Source organism: Pleurodeles waltl, chromosome 7 (assembly GCF_031143425.1).
Source record: "Pleurodeles waltl isolate 20211129_DDA chromosome 7, aPleWal1.hap1.20221129, whole genome shotgun sequence".
In the NCBI taxonomy this organism is placed as follows: domain Eukaryota; kingdom Metazoa; phylum Chordata; class Amphibia; order Caudata; family Salamandridae; genus Pleurodeles; species Pleurodeles waltl.
This window is the reverse complement of record NC_090446.1, coordinates 1,493,756,143-1,493,775,236: the sequence shown is the minus strand read 5'-3', so window position 1 is coordinate 1,493,775,236 and position 19,094 is coordinate 1,493,756,143. Positions and strand designations below refer to the sequence as shown.

At 46.9% G+C, this 19,094-nt stretch overlaps 1 protein-coding gene across 1 annotated transcript in view; it reads right to left on the bottom strand.

Moving 5' to 3' along the window:
* LOC138246565 (chemerin-like receptor 1) overlaps positions 1 to 19,094 on the bottom strand; it is a 57,163-nt gene that overhangs the window by 13,518 nt on the left and 24,551 nt on the right. Inside the window, exon 2 of the mRNA XM_069201244.1 lies at positions 13,093 to 13,136. The gene's annotated coding sequence lies outside the window, so the exon portion shown is untranslated. The remainder of the gene's footprint in view (positions 1 to 13,092; positions 13,137 to 19,094) is intronic.

The window sequence follows — 19,094 nt, the reverse complement described above, 5'->3', positions numbered from 1 at the left end:
CTGGTTGGGCAGACCCACCAAACACAGTGCTTTTTTCATATTTGCACTCAGACATCTGTGAAGCACAAGCACCCAAGAATCTGAAATGTGCAACCTACACTAAATGCCTTTCCTAGGAGTGTAAGGGTGACTTTGAAAAGGCATTGTGGGTATGCAGATGTCTTGCTCAGAGGGATCTGCACCTTCTCCTTGTGATGTGGTGATGAAACAAAGTCTGTGAATCACAGGCAGCATGGCTTGTTGGAAGAGTCACCCCTGACAAGAAAACGTTATACAAACTTTATTTCAGAGGCGCATAACTCTCCTCCTGCCTCAGCCTTCTTCGTAGTAGGAGATCTCCCATATAAATCTTAGAACCGCTGTTTGGAGGGTCGCTATCTTCTGCAGCGGAGGCTCCAACGGGAGCGCTTGAAACAAGTAGAGTATACGCGGTAGGACGGTCATCTTCACTGCCGCGACTCTGCCCAACCAGGACAATTTAAGTTTCCCCTATGTCTCTCAGTCGCGCTGTACCTCCCGGGATAGTTTCGTATAGTTCAACGTCACAGTACAAGTTCTACTATAACCGAAGTACATCTCCCCCAAACTTCACGCCCATGATCTGAGGGTTCTCCCGGAGCCTCTGCGCCATAGGCTCCATATAGAGTGCAAAAAGGAGGGGCGAAAGCGGACACCCCTGCCTAGTCCCTCTTTGGACGGCGAACAGCAAAGAGAGTGTCCCATTAACTCGAACCGCCACCCGAGGCGCTTGATAAATGCAGCGAATCGATGCCATGAAGCCCGATCCCAGTCCGAAGCGTTCAAGCACTTTGAACAAGTATGGCCAATGAACCCTATCGAATGCTTTCTCAGCGTCGATAGATCGTAAGAGTGCCGCCCTACGAGAACGTTCGGTTTTATCCAAGAGGTGAAGCAGTCGCTTGGTATTATCGCTACATTTTCTATGCAGTATAAATCCTGATTGATCGGGGTCCACCAGCCCCGGCATGTAATAGTTGAGACGATGTGCCAAAATGCCAGTGAATAGTTTAGCGTCAATATTCAGGAGGGAGATCGGCCTATACGAGGCACATGCCTCCGGGTCTTTCCCCGGTTTCGGGATAACCACGATGGTAGCGTCTAGCATACTAGGCGCAAGGGCGCCCGTTTGATGAAAAGAGTTAAAGAGTCGCCCCAGAACGGAAACAAGTTCCGCGCAGAAAGATTTATAAAAAAGCACAGAGAAACCATCGGGCCAGGTGGCTTCCCAGTCTGCAGCCGGGCGATCGCTGATATAACCTTCTCTGCCCTTTTTGGTAAATCTAACGCGATTGCCTCTCTCAGAGACAAGGGGGTGATTGCAATGTCCTCTAAGAAGGATTCCAGAGCTAAGGCAGCGGGCTCATCAGCCCTATATAGATTCCAATAGAATTCTGCAAAAGCCTGCGCTATTTGGTCACTCGTGTGTGCAACTGCTCCAGAGGGGGAGTACACCATTTTTATCATTGATGCTGCACGCTGCGCTCTCAACATATGCACCAATAACTTCCCGCACTTGTTGCTTCCTACATAATACTTATGTTTGAGACGGACCACCGCGTACTCTGCCCTGTCCCAGTCCAGCCTCCTCAGCTGCTTACGGACCTTCTCGAGCTCTCTCCATATTCTAGGAGCACCAGTGTGTTTATGTGAGCGCTCTAAAACCCTCACCCGCTGCTCCAGGTCCCCCCTAAGTCGACGCCTTGCCTTGTTGTCCCTAGAAGAAAGGGACATTACCTCACCCCTCAAAACAACCTAGCGTATGTTTTGGTTGCTTATGAGTAAAAGGAGTAGTTTCTCAGCGAGGGGTGCGCATTCCTCCATACATCCACCAGACCACACTCACTCAACCACTGCCGCCCTGCGTCCGAAAAGGACCCCGTCTGCCCATACCGATGACCTGAGCGATCCAGGTCCCCATGCATCAACAATTTAAAATCGCCCTCCAGCAGTAAAGCACCATCAGGGGACTGGAGCAGCGGAGTCAGAGACCGTCTCAGGAAGGTTTCTTGTTGGGAGTTAGATGCATAAAGGGAAGCGATTGTGAAGGAAAAAAACCCCAGTCTAAGCCTCATGGCCAAAAGTCTCCCTGGGACCTCGTACAATTGTGATATCACTTCCCCCTGAAATGAACGTGCTAGAATTATCGCCACCCTTGCATGCTTGGACGGTAGCGAGGACCAGAACTTCCTGGGGAACCACTTAGAGCACATACAGTAGGTATCTGTAGAGACAAGGTGCGACTCCTGCAAAAGGCATATATGAATCCCCGATCTCTCTAAAGCTGAAAGGATAGCTAGCCTCTTGGTAGAGTTATTGAGCCCCCTGACATTTAAGCTTAAACATTTAATGATCATAGCCTATACAGAGGGGAGCAAGCAAAGGAAGTAGGGACACAACAGAGGACTACCACCCACATTCATATCTAGGCCATCTAGAGCACCCAAACCTGAGGATATCTCCACAAGAAGCCAGCATCGCAGGGAAACCCAACAACAGACAACTAATAAGCACAACAGGTGAATAGAACACAATAGTCCTCGGTCGTCCATACTCGCGAGGTGCAGACTCCACAGGGCAGTATATCCAACCAGATCAGGTGAACAGGTCCGCTGCCCCCGCCGCCCTGACCCACTTTGACAATCAGCATATTGTTAGCAATGTGGCCAAAAGCAATCCCGGGAGCCACCCGGTGTCCACTCTAGGCCGAAGTTCTGGCGGCCACATTGTTCAAAGCGGCCTCTCTCTCTAACCGCAGCTCCGAGGCCGTCGGGCGCTGCAGCTTCCTTTTCTTCTCTTTTCTCCGCCAACGAGGGGGCCCCCCACCTACAGAACCGCCCCCTCGCTCGCCTCCGGGCCTATGTCCTCCAGATCCAGGATGCGGCTAGCCTCCAAAATGGATTTCACCTGCCGGAGCTGCTCCTCCCAACAGAAGACCAAGCGGAAAGGATGGCCCCAGGAATAGGACACATTGTGCGCTCTCAAGTGGTCCGTGATCGGTCTGAACTCCCTCTGCCTCTGCAAAGTCCGCACAGATAGGTCGTGAAATAGCTGGAGTTCATGCCCTCGAAAGAGAACACTCTGGAGGCTGCGGGCCCACTGTAAAATCTTTTCTTTAAGGACAAAATTGTGGAGACATGCTAAAATGTCAGGGGGGCGGTTTCCAGGACCTCCGTCGCGCCCAACTCGATGTACCCGGTCCAGGACTACCTCCCGTGTCTCTTCTGCGCCAAGCAAGGAGCGAAACAAGTCCACCACGTAGCCCCCAATGTCCTCTTTTTCAGCGCCAACCGGGGCCCCTCTGATACGAATATTTTGTCGCCTCGAGCGGTTTTCCAAGTCCTCAGCCGCCATCTGGAGGAGGTCCTGCTGCTCACGAAGGTGGACTACCTCCTGTTGCAGGCCCGCCATCTCTTCACTGCGAGGGATCTCAGTGTCTTCTAGCTGCAATACACGTTCACCCAAGGAAGTAACCTCTCCCCTCAACTCCTTCACCTCCTGTGAAATGTCCCTACGCAGCTCTTGAATATCTCCCCGGAGTGATTCAAACAGGGAGGACAGAAAGCCCTTCGTAACGGGAGAATTCTCCTCTGGGTTCGTCTCCACCCGACTCTCCAGGGCCCTCGTCTCAGGTAGGTCCTCCGCCACTGTCCCAGATGTCAGGCGCGTCCCTGCCAGCATATCCCTCACTGAGAGCTCGCGCTTGTATTTTGATGTCGCTATGTCGTGCCAGCCGATCACGCCTCGCCCGTTCAATCCTGTGGCGCCTCCAGGGATTCGGTCCGGGTCTTGTCAAAGTATGCCACCCTGTCCAGGACCGCGCCGAAGCTCGACCCCCCGGAGCCACCCCCGGCAGCAGACCGCTCAAGCACCCTTCCAAAACACTGCAGGACCACACAGATAAAAAGATCAGATGGTGGGGTAAAATAACCGGAGGCGAACTTCTAGGCCCCTACCTTCTCCTGGGCCTTGCACTGCAAACTGCGCCAATCCAGAGCATCAGGGCGAGGAGGCCCTGTTTATTGCTCCCGGACCGGCCGAGCACAAGGGAGCTCCCCTCTCCCCAGGGCGTCCAGCTAGTCAGGCGCTGGGTCCCGCGGTGCTATCAAGCTGCTGTGGGGCCCAGGGGGGACCCCCAGGCCCTCAGTCCTCGGTGCCACACCTTGAAGGACCACCGGAAAGAGGCCCATCTCGCGGGCCAGGCCGTCACCCGCGAGAGCGGCACCACTCAAGCCCGGCCGCAGCCGAGCGAGACAAACACCGGGGGGGCTCACAATGCCCCCCCATGGGCCGCAGGACACTTTGCAGGATCGAGGCGGCGGAGCGCACACGGACACGTCCTAGCGCTCCGCCATCTTGGACACACCCCAATGCCCCCTTACTATGTCTGTGCATGTCCCACTCCCTAGGCATCTGGTGTAATGAGGTACATAGCGCTCTCCTGGTCCTCTTATCCTTGTTGTAGCCTCACCTTGCCTTTTATGGAGTGTTTCTGGGGGAGGAATAGAGGCAGGCATTGAACCAGGTCATCCTGTGATTATTTTTCAGGAGAGGCAGAGACATCCTGTTGCACCGGCCCCTTTTTGCATGGTTACCCCAAACCTTTTGCCTTCCTCCTCCTATTTTTCTGACCCTCTTTCTGTTGGCTTTAGGGCTCTGGGCACTTTACCACTTGTAACCAGTGCTAAAGTGTATGTGCTCTCTCCCTTAAAACATGGTATGATTGGCTTACATCCATCTGGCATATTTTATCTACCTGTATGCCCCTTGTAAAGTGGTATACCAAATACCCAGGGCCTATAATTTAAATGCTACTAGTGGGCCTGCAGTGCTGATTGCGCCACCCACAAAACTGGCCTTTCAAACTTGTCTCAGGCCTTCCACTCCAGTGTCTGTGTGTGCGGTTTGCTGCCACCTCGACTTGGCATTTCAAACTACTTGCCAAGACCTATACTCCCCTTTTATCACACCTAAGTCACCCCTAATGTAAGCCCTAGGTAGCCCTATGGGCACGGTGCTGTTTAAATAAAAGGTAGGACATGTACCTTTATGTTTTGCATGTCCTAGTAGTGACAAACAGCCTATTTCATTTTTCACTACTGTGTGGACTGTTCCCCTCGCTGTTAGCATTGAGAATTATCTTATATACTTTTAAGTGGTAATTCCTGATCTGAAAGGAGTAGCGTTGCCATGTTTGATATGTTTGGAATGGTAGTGAGATATCCTGCTTACTAGTGTAGTCGGATTTTACATTACTATTTTAGAAATGCCACTTTTAGAAAGTGGGTATTTCTTTGTGCTTATAACTATATGTGCTTTGCAGTCTGACTCCAATCCACATCTAGGGCTGAGTGACAGCTACATTTGGTGCATATTTTCTAGGCAACCACAACACAGAAAGGGCTGGGTGGGACAGGGATACATTGGCATTCATCTACATACTGATAGTCATCCTGGGCTGGTCAGAGGGAGAGGTTGTTCACACTTTACATTTCTAAGGGTTGTGTCCTGCCCTCACACAAAGGGCTGATTTACCCACTACTGATGTCTGGAGCCAGGGCAGGGTTGGAACAGGTTTGTTGTACACTTAAAAGGGTTCCTTTGAAGACACCTCCTACGTCAAAGGCATTTATAAGTACAGGGGCTCTGACTCCATGTAGTCAGAGTACTTTTTTGGGATCTGGAACCAAACCTCTGTCAGAAGGACTGCTGAGTTGCTTAAAGGACTCATCTGGACTGCTCTTCTGCAGTTGCCCTGCTGCCTGCTACTTGCTGAGTGGCCTAAAGTACTCACTAGATTGCTTTTCTGTGTGTTGCCCTGCTGCCAGCTGCTCCCTGACTCTGGTCTACCTAGACACTGCATTGGAATTGTAACCAGACACTGCTGGGTCTACAATTTGTACATTGCCAGGGGACTATTGTACTACCAGGAGAAACCACCATTTTGCTCACTGCCCTAGGTGCTTGCCTGCAGCATATTACCTTTCTTTGTTCACCCTGCGCCAAGTATTATCCCATGGCCATCAAAGGTGGCCCTTAAGCCCCTCTGCTGTGGGACTCTACGTTTGAAGTCTGACAGCAGGGGGCTACATAAGGAGCTGGGGACAACTGCTCTGTGTTGGACAAAACTAGCACATTGTGAGCTCTGGTTTCTGCTCTTCTTCTTCATGCCTAGCGCGTGGTGAGCGCTTTATTAACTCTATGCACATGTTGAGCACTCACCGCAGAAGTACATGTGAGGCGCCTCCTCTAGATGCTGAGAGGAGAGCAGCCTGTGTTTTTCCATGTGCAGTCTTCCACAGGGAACCCCCTCCTTGAGCCCCCCCGTGTTTGAGCTGCCACACAGAGGAGAAGGGCCATGCTGAAGAGTAGCATCAGTGGCTTTCCCTCAGCCGTCTTGTGTCTAGTCCACGAGCGGGGGACCTAGTGAGATTTCACCGCCGAAATCTGTAGTGCAGGTATTCTTTGCACAGAGGCATTCTGAGTCTCTGGGCAGTCCTTTTTTCTTCATTCTCGAGGAAGAAACCTGCTGGCCATTGAGGGCTCTGGATTCCAATCTTATGAAGTGCATTTCTTCCTGGATCATAGCTCAATTATTACAGAGTGAAACCTTGATGGAGGACCCCTTTTCTGCTCAATCTGCTTCATTCAGGAATACGAGGTTTCAAAAATTATCGTACTTCATGTAGTAGGCGTGCAGGTGTTTCTGCGGCCTATGTCCTTATACTTAAATGTATCCCAAAGGAGCTCATCGCGCGACCTCATTACAATATACAGTTTAGTAGGTGCTCAGGTGTGATGCACCCTAAATCGTCATAGTAATATGGTATGAATTACAGTATGTGCGTTTGTGCAAAGAGAGGGCTGTCTCTAAAGATAATGCGTTCCTTTGGAAAGTATCTAGATGTGACATACAGGTAAAGTAATGCTTAGACAATGTTTACTCGCTGCACCCATTGTGAAGTAATTTACTGATGTTATGATGCTTGTGATGTTGATCCTTGCAATAATAATGAGTACTATCTCAGTCATTGCATTATATGCACTATATTTATGATCTATGTTGTTTCAGTCTTATGACATATACAATATAGACAAACATAATTTTATATAATCACGTGTGGAGTCTCTTGTGGTGGATTTATTGTGTCACTGATTTTAGTGTGTTGCTTAAATGCTTTACACATTGCCTCTGAGGATAAGCCTGACTGCTCTGCGCCAAGCTACCCAAGTGTGAGCACAGGTTATCTTTGGTGTGTAACTAACTTGCCCTGACTAGAGTGGTGGGTTCCACCTGGCTTAGGTGCATACCCTAGCCAATCAGAAACCCTATTTCTAACACATCCCATCATAACTTTTTGAACCTGCCACACACAATGCTTGGCTATGGCCCTGAAGTTCAGGAGTTTGCTTATCTATGCTTTATTGGGTCTCAATGACACAAAAATAATCCTGCATGCAATGTAGGTACACTTGCACTGTGGCGCAAGGGTTCCTGCATGGGTGCTACGAAGCATTTTGTGCTCCGCCACAGACCAACCTACTGGGATGCATTGTATTTCGGCAAGTACGACGCATCCCTGAACTTTCAAAATAACGCAGCACAGCGAAGCAAGCTGGCTTGCAGCACCACGCTGCACCATTTCCTTGTAAATGAACCCCTGTAGTTCATAAATACTGTCCATTCCTGCTCTTTCACATTGGCGTAGGACAGCTCAGCAAGAAGATTTGCGGCGATGCCCTACGCTAGTTTCCCATAAATATGGGCCCTTGTGTTCTAATCTTTACTTGCCTTCATGGTGTGATTCTGGGCAAATTGCACTCAATTCTGTCATCCAAATGGTGTAAAGCGCACAAAAGCTCCAGAATAGGGCACTGCTACGGGTAAGGGTGGCTCTAGTATAAACAAATAGCAATCACCGCACAGGTGCAGTAAAAAGGCATGTGAGTCTGCATTTTACTATTCATTTCAACTACTCAGTCGAGTTTAAAATTGTTTTGTATAGATTGATAAATCTGTAGTTCCAAAAGGTTCTTAGTTGTGTACCGTGTAAGTAACATTTTCAGTCCTGTTTTCTTCTTTGTGGGACCCATTGCAGCTGCTCGAGTTCCAACCCCTAGCTGACAGCTGGTGTGATCCTCTGCATGCATTAGTGCTCACATATTCCTTAAAACTGACAGATCCACATAGGCCAGGTGATTGCGTAGGGGGCAGTTGTCATCTGACCCTCTACACATATTTAAAGGACAAAAGAGAAAGTATTTCAGTTTGTGGGGAAAAAGTGACCAGGCAGTAATATATCAATAAATCACTAGAAACATTGCCTATTTTCCTAGGTTTATGTTGTGGGAAGTTGGCTCTGTATGTACTATTCCAAAGTGAGAAATAGCATGCACAGAGCCCAAGGGTTCCCCTCAGAGGTAAGATAGTGGCAAAAAGAAATAATTCTAAAGCTCTATTTTGTGGTTGTGTGATCGAGCAGTAGGTTTATCAGAGGGTAGTGTTAAGCATTTGTTGTACACACACAGGCAATAAATGAGGAACACACCCTCAAAGACAATTCCAGGCCAATAGGTTTTTGTATAGAAACATATATTTTCTTTGTTTATTTTAAGAACCACAGGTTCAAGATTTACAAACAATACTTTAAATGAAAGGTATTTCACTTAGGAACTTTAGGAACTTTGAATTAGCAAAATAGCATATACAGTTTTCACAAAAATGGCAGTAACCTATTTTAAAACTGGACACTGCAATTTTCAACAGTTCCTGGGGGAGGTAAGTGTTTGTTAGTTTAGCAGGTAAGTAAACCACCTACAGGGTTCAAAGTTGGGTTCAAGGTAGCCCACCGTTGTGGGTTCAGGGCAACCCCAAAGTTACCACACCAGCAGCTCAAGGCCGGTCAGGTGCAGAGGTCAAAGTGGTGCCCAAAACACATAGGCTTCAATGGAGAAGGGGGTGCCCCGGTTCCAGTCTGCCAGCAGGTAAGTACCCGCGTCTTCGGAGGGCAGACCAGGGGGGTTTTGTAGGGCACCAGGGGGGACACAAGTCGGCACAAAAAGTACACCCTCAGCGGCACGGGGGCGGCAGGGTGCAGTGTGCAAACAGGCGTCGGGTTTGCAATGGTGTTCAATGGGAGACCAAGGGGTCTCTTCAGCGATGCAGGCAGGCAAGGGGGGGCTCCTCGGGGTAGCCACCACCTGGGCAAGGGAGAGGGTCACCTGGGGGTCGCTCCTGCACTGGAGGTCGGATCCTTCAGATCCTGGGGGCTGCGGGTGCAGTGTCCTTACCAGGCGTCGGGTCTTTGAAGCAGGCAGTTGCGGTCAGGGGGAGCATCTGGATTCCCTCTGCAGGCGTCGCTGTGGGGGCTCAGGGGGGTCAACTCTGGCTACTCACGGGCTCGCAGTCGCCGGGGAGTCCTCCCTGTAGTGTACAAGTCGAGCCGGGGGCGTCGGGTGCAGAGTGCAAAATCTCACGATTCCGGCGGGAAACGTATGCTCTTTCAAAGTTGCTTCTTTGTTGCAAAGATGCTTCTTTCTTGGAGCAGAGCCGCTGTCCTCTTGCTGTGTTCTGGGAGCCCCTAAATACTCGATTTAGGGGTGTGTTTATTTCTGGGGGGTTAGTAGCCAATGGCTACTAGCCCTGAGGGTGGCTACACCATCTTTGTGCCTCCTCCCTGAGGGGAGGGGAGCACATCCCTAATCCTATTGGGGTAATCCTCCATCTGCAAGATGGAGGATTTCTAAAAGTCAGAGTCACCACAGCTCAGGACACCTTAGGTGCTGTCCTGACTGGCCAGTGACTCCTCCTTGTTTTTCTCATTATCTCCTCTGGCCTTGCCGCCAAAATTGGGGCCGTGGCCGGAGGGGGCAAGCAACTCCACTAGCTGGAGTGCCCTGGGGTGCTGTAACAAAGGGGATGAGCCTTTGAGGCTCACCGCCAGGTGTTACAGTTCCTGCAGGGGGAGGTGAGAAGCACCTCCACCCAGTATAGGCTTTGTTACTAGCCACAGAGTGACAAAGGCACTCTCCCCATGTGGCCAGCAACATGTCTTGTGTGTGGCAGGCTGCTAAAACTAGTCAGCCCACAATGGAAGTCGGATAAGGTTTCAGGGGGCATCTCTAAGATGCCCTCTGGGATGCATGTTACAATTAAATGTACACTGGCATCAGTGTGCATTAATTGTGCTGAGAAGTTTGATACCAAACTTCACAGTTTTCTGTGTAGCCATTATGGTGCTGTGGAGTTTGTGCATGACAGACTCCCAGACCATATACTCTTATGGCTACCCTGCACTTACAATGTCTAAGGTTTTGCTTAGACACTGTAGGGGCATAGTGCTCATGCACTTATGCCCTCACCTATGGTATAGTGCACCCTGCCTTAGGGCTGTAAGGCCTGCTAGAGGGGTGACTTATATATACCTATAGGCAGTGTGAGGTTGGCGTGGCACCCTGAGGGGAGTGCCATGTCGACTTAGTCATTTTATCCCCACCAGCACACACAAGCTGGCAAGCAGTGTGCCTGTGCTGAGTGAGGGGTCCCCAGGGTGGCATAAGACATGCTGCAGCCCTTAGAGACCTTCCCTGGCATCAGGGCCCTTGGTACCAGAGGTACCAGTTACAAGGGACTTACCTGGATGCCAGGGTGTGGCAATTGTGGAAACAAAAGTACAGGTTAGGGAAAGAACACTGGTGCTGGGGCCTGGTTAGCAGGCCTCAGTACACTTTAAAATCATAACTTGGCATCAGCAAAAGGCGAAAAGTCATGGGATACCCATGCCAAGGAGGCATTTCCTTACATATGTGTAATAAAGGATGTGCAGTTTTTATCTCATCTACATCACCTGGTCTTATTTTTCTGTCTCAAAAGAGCATCGATTCCTGGACAGTATCACAAGCTTACCTTGTTTTTTCGCCTTATTCTTTTTAACCTGATTCTGTTAAAATGAAAAGTAATGTTATTTTGGTACTAGCCTATTACAGGTGAACAGAGTCTCATGATGAAATAGCAGTAATTTATGAATGTTAGTGTTAGTACTGGGAGAGCAATGTCCCAGAGCAAGGTGAAAGTGTCTTACTGCATGGTGTGCGTGTGTGTGTAAGTGAGCGGTCAGTGTTAGTGGGCTGTGAGTGTTGTGACTGCAGCGAGATGAGAGTAGGTGTGTGTGAGTGCAGGGTGAGAGCTGTGCATGAGTGCAAACTGAGCGATGTTGATACAACGTGAGGGATGTTGGTATGTGTAGTGTGAGCTGTACGTGTATATGCGGAGTGAGCTGTGTGTGTGTGTGTGTGTGCAATGTGTACGAGTGTCCAGGGTGAGTAGTGGGTGAGTACAGAGTGAGTGAATGCGAGGGGAGCGGTGAGTGAAATCTGTTTGAGATGTGTATGTGTGGTTTGTAAGTTCAGGGTGAACGGTGATGAGTGCAAGATAAAAGGTGTGTGAGTTCAAGGTGAGCAGTGTGAATTCAAGGTGAGAAGGGTCTGAACAGAGTGTGAGTTCAGGGTGAGTGTGCCGGGTGACAGGTGCCTCAGTGGAGGTTGAAAGTGTCTTTCTGCAGGAAGAGCAGTTTGTGAATGAACAGTGGGTGAGTAGTGCATGACTGTGCACAGTGAGTGGTTTTAGTGGTGTGTGAAAGGTTTATGAGGAGTATGGGTGCAGGGTGGCAAGTGTGTGCGTGCAGAACGACAAGTGTGTCGGTGGTCGGTCACAGGTGAATGAGTGGTGTCTGAGCATATGTCAAGTGGTCTGAGGGAAGGGTAAGTGGTGTCTCTGTATAAGTGCAGGGTGAGAGGTGTGCCCATGGGAATGCAGAGTGATTTACATGCTCTTGTGAGTCCAGGTGGTAGCATATTGTTATTATAGTATGCAGATTTCTGAAGTGCACTATCATCAAGAAGCGTATAATGGTGCTGCGCAGATGTGATTCTAGCCATTCCTAGGGGTTAGTAGGACTATTTGAAAAGCCACGTCTCTTGTGTGTAGCTGTAGGTTGTCCTGTACTTTAGGAGCAATGTAGGAGAAGGTTTGACGTCTTGATCCGGTTTTCTGTACATGTGGGATGGCATACGAAGTACGGACAAGTGGAGGTGCCTGGAAGGTTTGTGAAAACAGATGCAATTGTTGAGGTATGCTGGGCCATGTTTATATAGTGTCTTGAGAGTATAGGTGAGGAGTTTTAAATGTACTAGTTTGTATATGGGGAGCCAGTGGAGCTCCCCAGGTGTGGTATGATGTTAGTGTGGTATGGGTTGTTGACAGTGATTCTGGTTGCAGTGTTCTGAATGGTACACAGCCTTCTGGTGAGCTTTTGTTGATCCCAAAATAGAGGGTATCCCCATAATCCAGCTTAATTGCTACAAGGTGCGCTGAATGGAAGTGCTTTGAAAACCTTCCTCAGCATCTTCAGGTCATGGAAGCATGCGGTGATGATGATGTTGACTTGTGTGGTCATGTCTAGTTTATTAATACAAGAGGAGGGACTGGGAGGTTGATGGTCCAGTGTACAGTCTCCCGAGACTTACTATAAAATAGAAAGGTACACTGTTCCAAAAAAGATATATAGTGTGATAGGAATGCAGGGTCGAAATCAGTCAGTGATATCAGGAAAGCCCTCAAGCACCCAATAGGATGAAAAGCTTCATCACTGGGCAATCTCCTCGTCAGACCGGTGCTGCAATGTCTGGCGGACCACCCCTAAAATCGGAATGTGCTAAACCATAGATAGCTTGCCAATTTGGGTCTGAAATGAATACTGACTATGAAAAGATATAAATAGATGTATGTAGGAGAGATTGGGAGAGTTAAACTTAGCTCTGAGCCTTAAACATCACTTTAATGAATCGGGGAAAGGTTCAGGCCAAGATTAAAAACCATAGAGAGTGAATGCGGGAATGATGTCCCACTACACTCTACACAGAGGCAAAAGGTAGTGCCCCTAATCCTGTCAAAACATGATCAACATGTTTCGCGTCTTGATGGTCAACGAATGATCCCATGACGCTTCATCAGGACCGTAACTACTACTTCTCCTATTCAAAAAGTGCAATAAAAAGTACTAGGTAGTCACTTACTGAATGAAGACAAGTCGTCAAAGTCAGTTGGTCAATCAGTCGCCCTGCATAAAAGTGAAAGGATAAAGGTATATTAGTGCAAAGGTAAAAAGAGACGCAGTGTGGTGCAATCACAGCAAACAGCTCCCCAGTGTGCCACAGACGAAATAGAAAAAATGGAAAACTAGGCTTACCATCCCATAGTCGAGAATGAGCTTCCTAGGAATGCACAAGCCTCAACCAAAGGAGAATTACTAGGCATGAAAACAACGTGGTAACGTACAAATGAAATATACATTGAAATATTCATAGTTTAAAAACAATGGGAGGCAACGCCAAATGCACAATAGCAAGTCTGGTCATGTAACATGTAGATGGAGTTCAAACTGTCACACAAAATCCAACATACATAAATCCAGACCAAGACCTTAGCAAAGGGGCTTTCTTACTGCCAAAAACCAGTGTAACAAACAATGGTAATGATCCAGAGTCAAGACATTAGACCCTATGTACAAAGGAGGACTTACTTAATTTTTATATTGGTTACAACAAAAGTTAAGCCCAGTAGGAGCTATGAAACTAAGGCTAGATGTTGGAAAACCCCAGTGAAGTAAGGAGCATGCACATTCCAAACGGACCCCGTGTAATGGAAACGAAAGCCCTCTATACACGGCAGACTTACTTTATTCTCTCCTCAGTGATACTGGTAACCTGCCCTCAGCCGCGCGCCTGTAGACACCGGTGCAGCGCGGCGGGGCTGTTTAAATACATAAATGAAGACGCGCTCGATCGCGTCTAGATCCGGAAGTAGCAACAAGTGGTTGCGACCCAGAAGGGATAGACATAAAAAAAGGACATGTCTTACGCCCGACGGCCATCATGAAACTCCAAGCCATGTCTGCTCGGATAGACAAAATTGAACATAATCCGTATTGTGCCCAGTCCTGCGTATAGTATTAGGACTCTGGGCCAGCGTGTGAAAGCTCTTTTAAAAAAGGGGGATATACTGTGTTGTATCCGTGACTGGGCAAAGTGATAATAACTCTGCTGGCTAAAAGGTAGTAAAAATCAAAGTGGGACTCTCATCAGGTTGTAGGTTTATGGTACTTCCCAGTAAGATACTGTGTAGAGAAGGGTCATCTGAAATATAGAGAGAGTTTATGAATGGGGCGCAAATCGGTAGAATATAAAAAGGCTGCCAAACATCTCAGCTGATAGCTGGGCTCTAAATGGCTGAGTATTTTGATGACCTGAAGGAGAACAAATCTAAAAGTAAGGAGCCACAAAAATACTGATTGACACAGACAACTCAAAAAAGGACCCAAATTCAATAATAGTTATTATCAGGCCTCAGGTAGATCAATGGGTCATAAGAAATGTAAGGGTTCAGATAAAAGGGCTTCTAACAATTAGGGTGTCAAAGTATTCCAAGGAATCTCATCATTTAAACCCTCACTATAAGTCTTGAGTCTAAACACCCATCGTTGTTCAATTCTAAATAGATATTTGGAATCGTTACTGTTGTATCTCGGCACCTGTAGGACAATCCACCACATGTCATCAGGGCCATGATTGGCTTCTAGAAAGTGCGAGCTTAGTTTCGTTGTAATGCAAGAGCACCTAATGTTGCTCTGATGTTCATTAATCCTCTGTTTCACCGGTAGAGTTGTCATCCCAATGTACTTTGAATTGCAAGGACAGGAGATCATGTAGATGCACTGTTGTGTATTGCAATTAGTGTGTTTGTTCAAGTACCAGGTACCAAAATAATTCAGGTCCACTCTGTCAATTCGTTTTGTGAAAGGGCAGATGTTACAGGAACCACAAGGGTGGTGTCCAGTAACTGGAGGCAAGTTCCATAAAGTAGTCTGTCTTGCTGGGTCCTGTTGTTGACGAGGACGTGTATGAACAACCAGATCTCGTATATTGGGAGACCTTTTAAAAGCAAAAAGAGGCCTTGGGATCTGAGTGCTGCCACTCTGTAGAATATTCCAACGTTTACTAATGAGTTTTTTCACAGTGCCACTTCACACCTCATCAAGGCAGCCTTGCCAGGAGAGGCTGGCCAATCAGAGCACAGCAGCAAAAACAATGGAGGGCTGAAGTTGACAACTTTTCAGGTAGAGTTTAAAACTCGTTACCTGAACAGGTTATATTAAATCCCACAACTGGAAGCTGTGGGATTTATTATAACAATTGTTTGATACCAAACTCGTTGTATCTGTCACTTAAGGGGACTTTTAAAATTAAAATAAAATCTCCCCATTCTAGCCTATGAAGGCGCATTCACTACAATGAGGGAAAAACGAATTTGGCAGTTTTTACCTCACCAGGGCTTATAAAACTATTTTTATAAGGTCCCTGCTTATAGTTACATGGCACCGAGCCCTAGGGGCACATAGGGCACACCTTAGGGGTGATTTATGTGTAAAAATAAGGTAGTTTAAGACTTTGGAACTACTTTTAATTCTAAAGTCGAATTTGCATATAACTTTAATTTAAAAGCAGCCAGCAAGGCAGGCCTGCCTTTAAAATGACACTGGGCCCCTCAGCAGTGCACCTATGGGTGCACTATCTATGCTGGGGTCCCTAAACCTACATGCCCTACCATATACTAGGGACTTATAGGAAGGTTGACTTAGCCAATTATAATTAGCCTAATTTGCATATCCACTTTACACAGAGCACTGGCCCCGGGACTGGTAAGCAGTACCCAGGGCACAACCAAGAGTCAGTAACCACCAGTACCTGTCCAAAAAGTGTGGGGGTGACCAGGGCAAAAAGGAGGACTTTCCTACATGGTGTCGGTCCTAGCTTTGTTGATTGAGTCCCACAGTAAAATGCTCTTCTCAAAGATCACAGTTTCAGTCTTGTCACTGTTCAGCTTTGGATAGTTGGGGCCAGATTGATCATAGTGTTGTGTTACCATTGCGTCTCTTGAGGTAACGCAAGGGCATTGCAAAACTAAAGTCACATTTACCAAGCAATGCAAGGCCACAAGTCACTGCGGTGAGTTACTGTGCTCCAGGAGGAGTTCCCTGGGTGGAGCATGGGTGTTCCCATGCATACACTCATAGATTTTGGTGCATTCTCACATTTACCATGAATGGCAGACCTGGGAATGCACCATAATGGGAATGCTGAACTTGATGAGGGTGTGGTCTGTCCAGGAGACTGGTGTAGGCTCGTAGATTCTGATTTTGTTGAAGGTGGTGAACATAGGGTCCAGGAGGTGTCCTGCAAAGTGGGTAGGCTCCTTTACCTGTTGGGTGAGTCTTGCAAGGTCTTTGATGAGTGCTTCTGAGGTGGGGTAGGCATGGTCTTCCTGATGGAAGTTCAGGTCTCCAAGTAGCATGTAAATGCTAGCATCGAGGATGAGTAGTGCAATGTAGTCTGTGATGGTGCTGGTGAAATTGATGTGCAGTCTCAGAGGCCTGTCAATGAGATTGCCACTTAGGGTGAAATTGGCTGTGACGTGAAGCTTGAAGGATTGGTGTTATATGTTGGAGGATGAAGTGTTCATCGAGGTGGAGGGGATGCAGTTGGCTGTTCTTGTGGATGATGGCAATTCCACATTCAGGCTTGAGAAGTCTATCTTGCTTGGTGATCTTGTAGCTCAAAGATGGCTGTGGCATTGTCAGGTGCAGAAGCACAGTTCAGCCAGGTTTCAGCAAGGAAATGTACGTCTAGTGAATGAATAGGTGTTGAGGAATATGTGTGTGAGTGCTGTGTTCTGTGGATGGATGTAGGACTGCGTGAGTATGAGTAAGTGGGGTGTTGAATGATGTTGGAGTGGGTGCAGTGAGTTTTGGGGGTAGGTAAGTGCACGTTAACTTGCAGAAAGCACAGGGGAACGCTCCCTTGGTATTGTGTGGTGTAGCAGGGTGCAGCAGTGTATGAATCAGTGGCCGGGGTTGAGGCTATAGAGGGGTGCAGTGGGTTAGCGGCAGGTGGGGGGAGGACCAGTTTTTGTCACGTTGGGCATGATCCAGGTGTGGACAGGCACTGAATTTGCCGTTGGTGTGCCTTTGGCATGCCAGCAGCGTGCCCACTCTGCATGTCTGCTTTGCGTCTGTGCTGCAGGAGCCATTAAGTAGGTCCTGGGGTGGGGGTAGTGTTGTCACTTTCAGGGCAGATGGATGATGGAAAATTTAGTGATGTAACTTTATCTGCAGATGGATGATGGGGCATCCGGGTTGTCACTTCTTACAGATAGATGATGGAAATTAGTCCTCTTGCTTTGCTTCTTCTTTTAAAGACCAACTATCAAAGGCGGTACTTTTGGCATTACCATTTCTTGTTGTAAATATGAACACTGACACTGAGGGTTGCTGCCTGAGCCTCAGCACAGCAGCCTGGTAGGGGTCTCTGCTCAGTTCTACTAGTATGGGGCAAATTTATGAAGAATTCATGAAAAACAGTGCAGCAATCAATGGTAAAACTGCATCATATCAAGCCTGAAAGCAAGTTTGAAATGCGGAACAGCCTCATATCTACTAAGATATGTCACTGAGAGAGAAATCCGCATTATTTATTCTGTAGGGTTAAATGAAACAAAATGATACCCCCAACTGGCTATGTAAAAACTGACATAAGAAAGTACTGTCAACTCTGGCTTTCCAAAAGAGATTATTCCTACGAGAAATGTGGGCAAGTATTCCATGAATATTCAACTAGTCCAAGTATTTAAATAAATAAGGTCAGTACTGTGATTTTATATTCAGCAATCACAGGATATAATTTAAAGGACATGGCTTCTCATTCTTTGGTCTTTGCTTCCGCCTTGTGGTCATATTGAGACCTATATTTAATATTTATTAACTTATTTTGATTATTATTTTTAAATATATGCATTTTGAATTTATTTTTTTGTTTCTGCAATTTTTTATAAAGATGTTAAATTGTTAAAGTATTGCTATTATGGTTTGTTAAAAATATATGAGTATATTATTTGTATATTTAGCATAAAGTATTAAACACAACTATTTTGTATATATTTAAATTAGATTACACATTTTTGTTGGCTGTAAATATGTTTCCTAATTTTCACTTTATTTTACTGTTAAGATTTATAATAAAATGTATTCAAACATGTTTAGTTATTGTTAAATGTTTAAAGAATATATCTATTTATATATGTATATTTCTTTAAAAATAGATACATATTTAACAACAATCTAAATAATTGAGTACAACTATTTGTTTAAATCTATAATATCTTAAATATAGATCTATTTTGTGTAGATCATTAAAACAAATATGTTTCATAAAAAATGATATTCTTTCGTTTTTTGGCTGATTTTCTCCTTCACATTAATTTTGACACACTGCTTTTGGCATTTTTATAATTAATATAGAAACACAGTATTTTGGTAAACAATATCTTTGACACAATAAGCATGTCACGGGATACTTCTGTTCACTATGTTTATCATGCAAAAGTTTGAATAACATTAAGAACCTTTGAATATGCATGCTCAACACCCACCTTCCCGAACGTAGCAACAGGCTCGAAAAATCCATCAAAAACTTCAACAAAATGGGCAGTCATGACCCTGGAAAGATGGCGGCTGCCGTGTAGAGATCTGTGGCGCCTGGCATTACTGGGGTGCCTGGAGTTGGACAGCACTGAAAATAGCAAGGCATGTTCCTTAAAAGAGGAAGTGCCCATGGATGGTACTCTTAGACCCCAGCGCATCCTACTGCCATTGCCCCGGCTGGTTGGCCGGTGGCAGATGAAACAGGAAGATTTGGAGAATCTCTCCTCTGGACCAGGGGATGAGTTAACAATGCTGTGGATGGTGTCCCCTTGGCCTCTGCAGCAGTAGCCTGCACAGGAGACAATGGGGCACTACTGACTCCATCCCCCCCAATCAAACACAACAATATAACAAGATCCAAACCTCAGGCCAGTTGGTACATGGAGGAACTCATACTGATGAAACACCTCTGCAAACAAGTGGAGTGCAAACGGAGAATGAGCCAGGAGCATGTTCAAATCTAAGACACTACCACCAAATGAT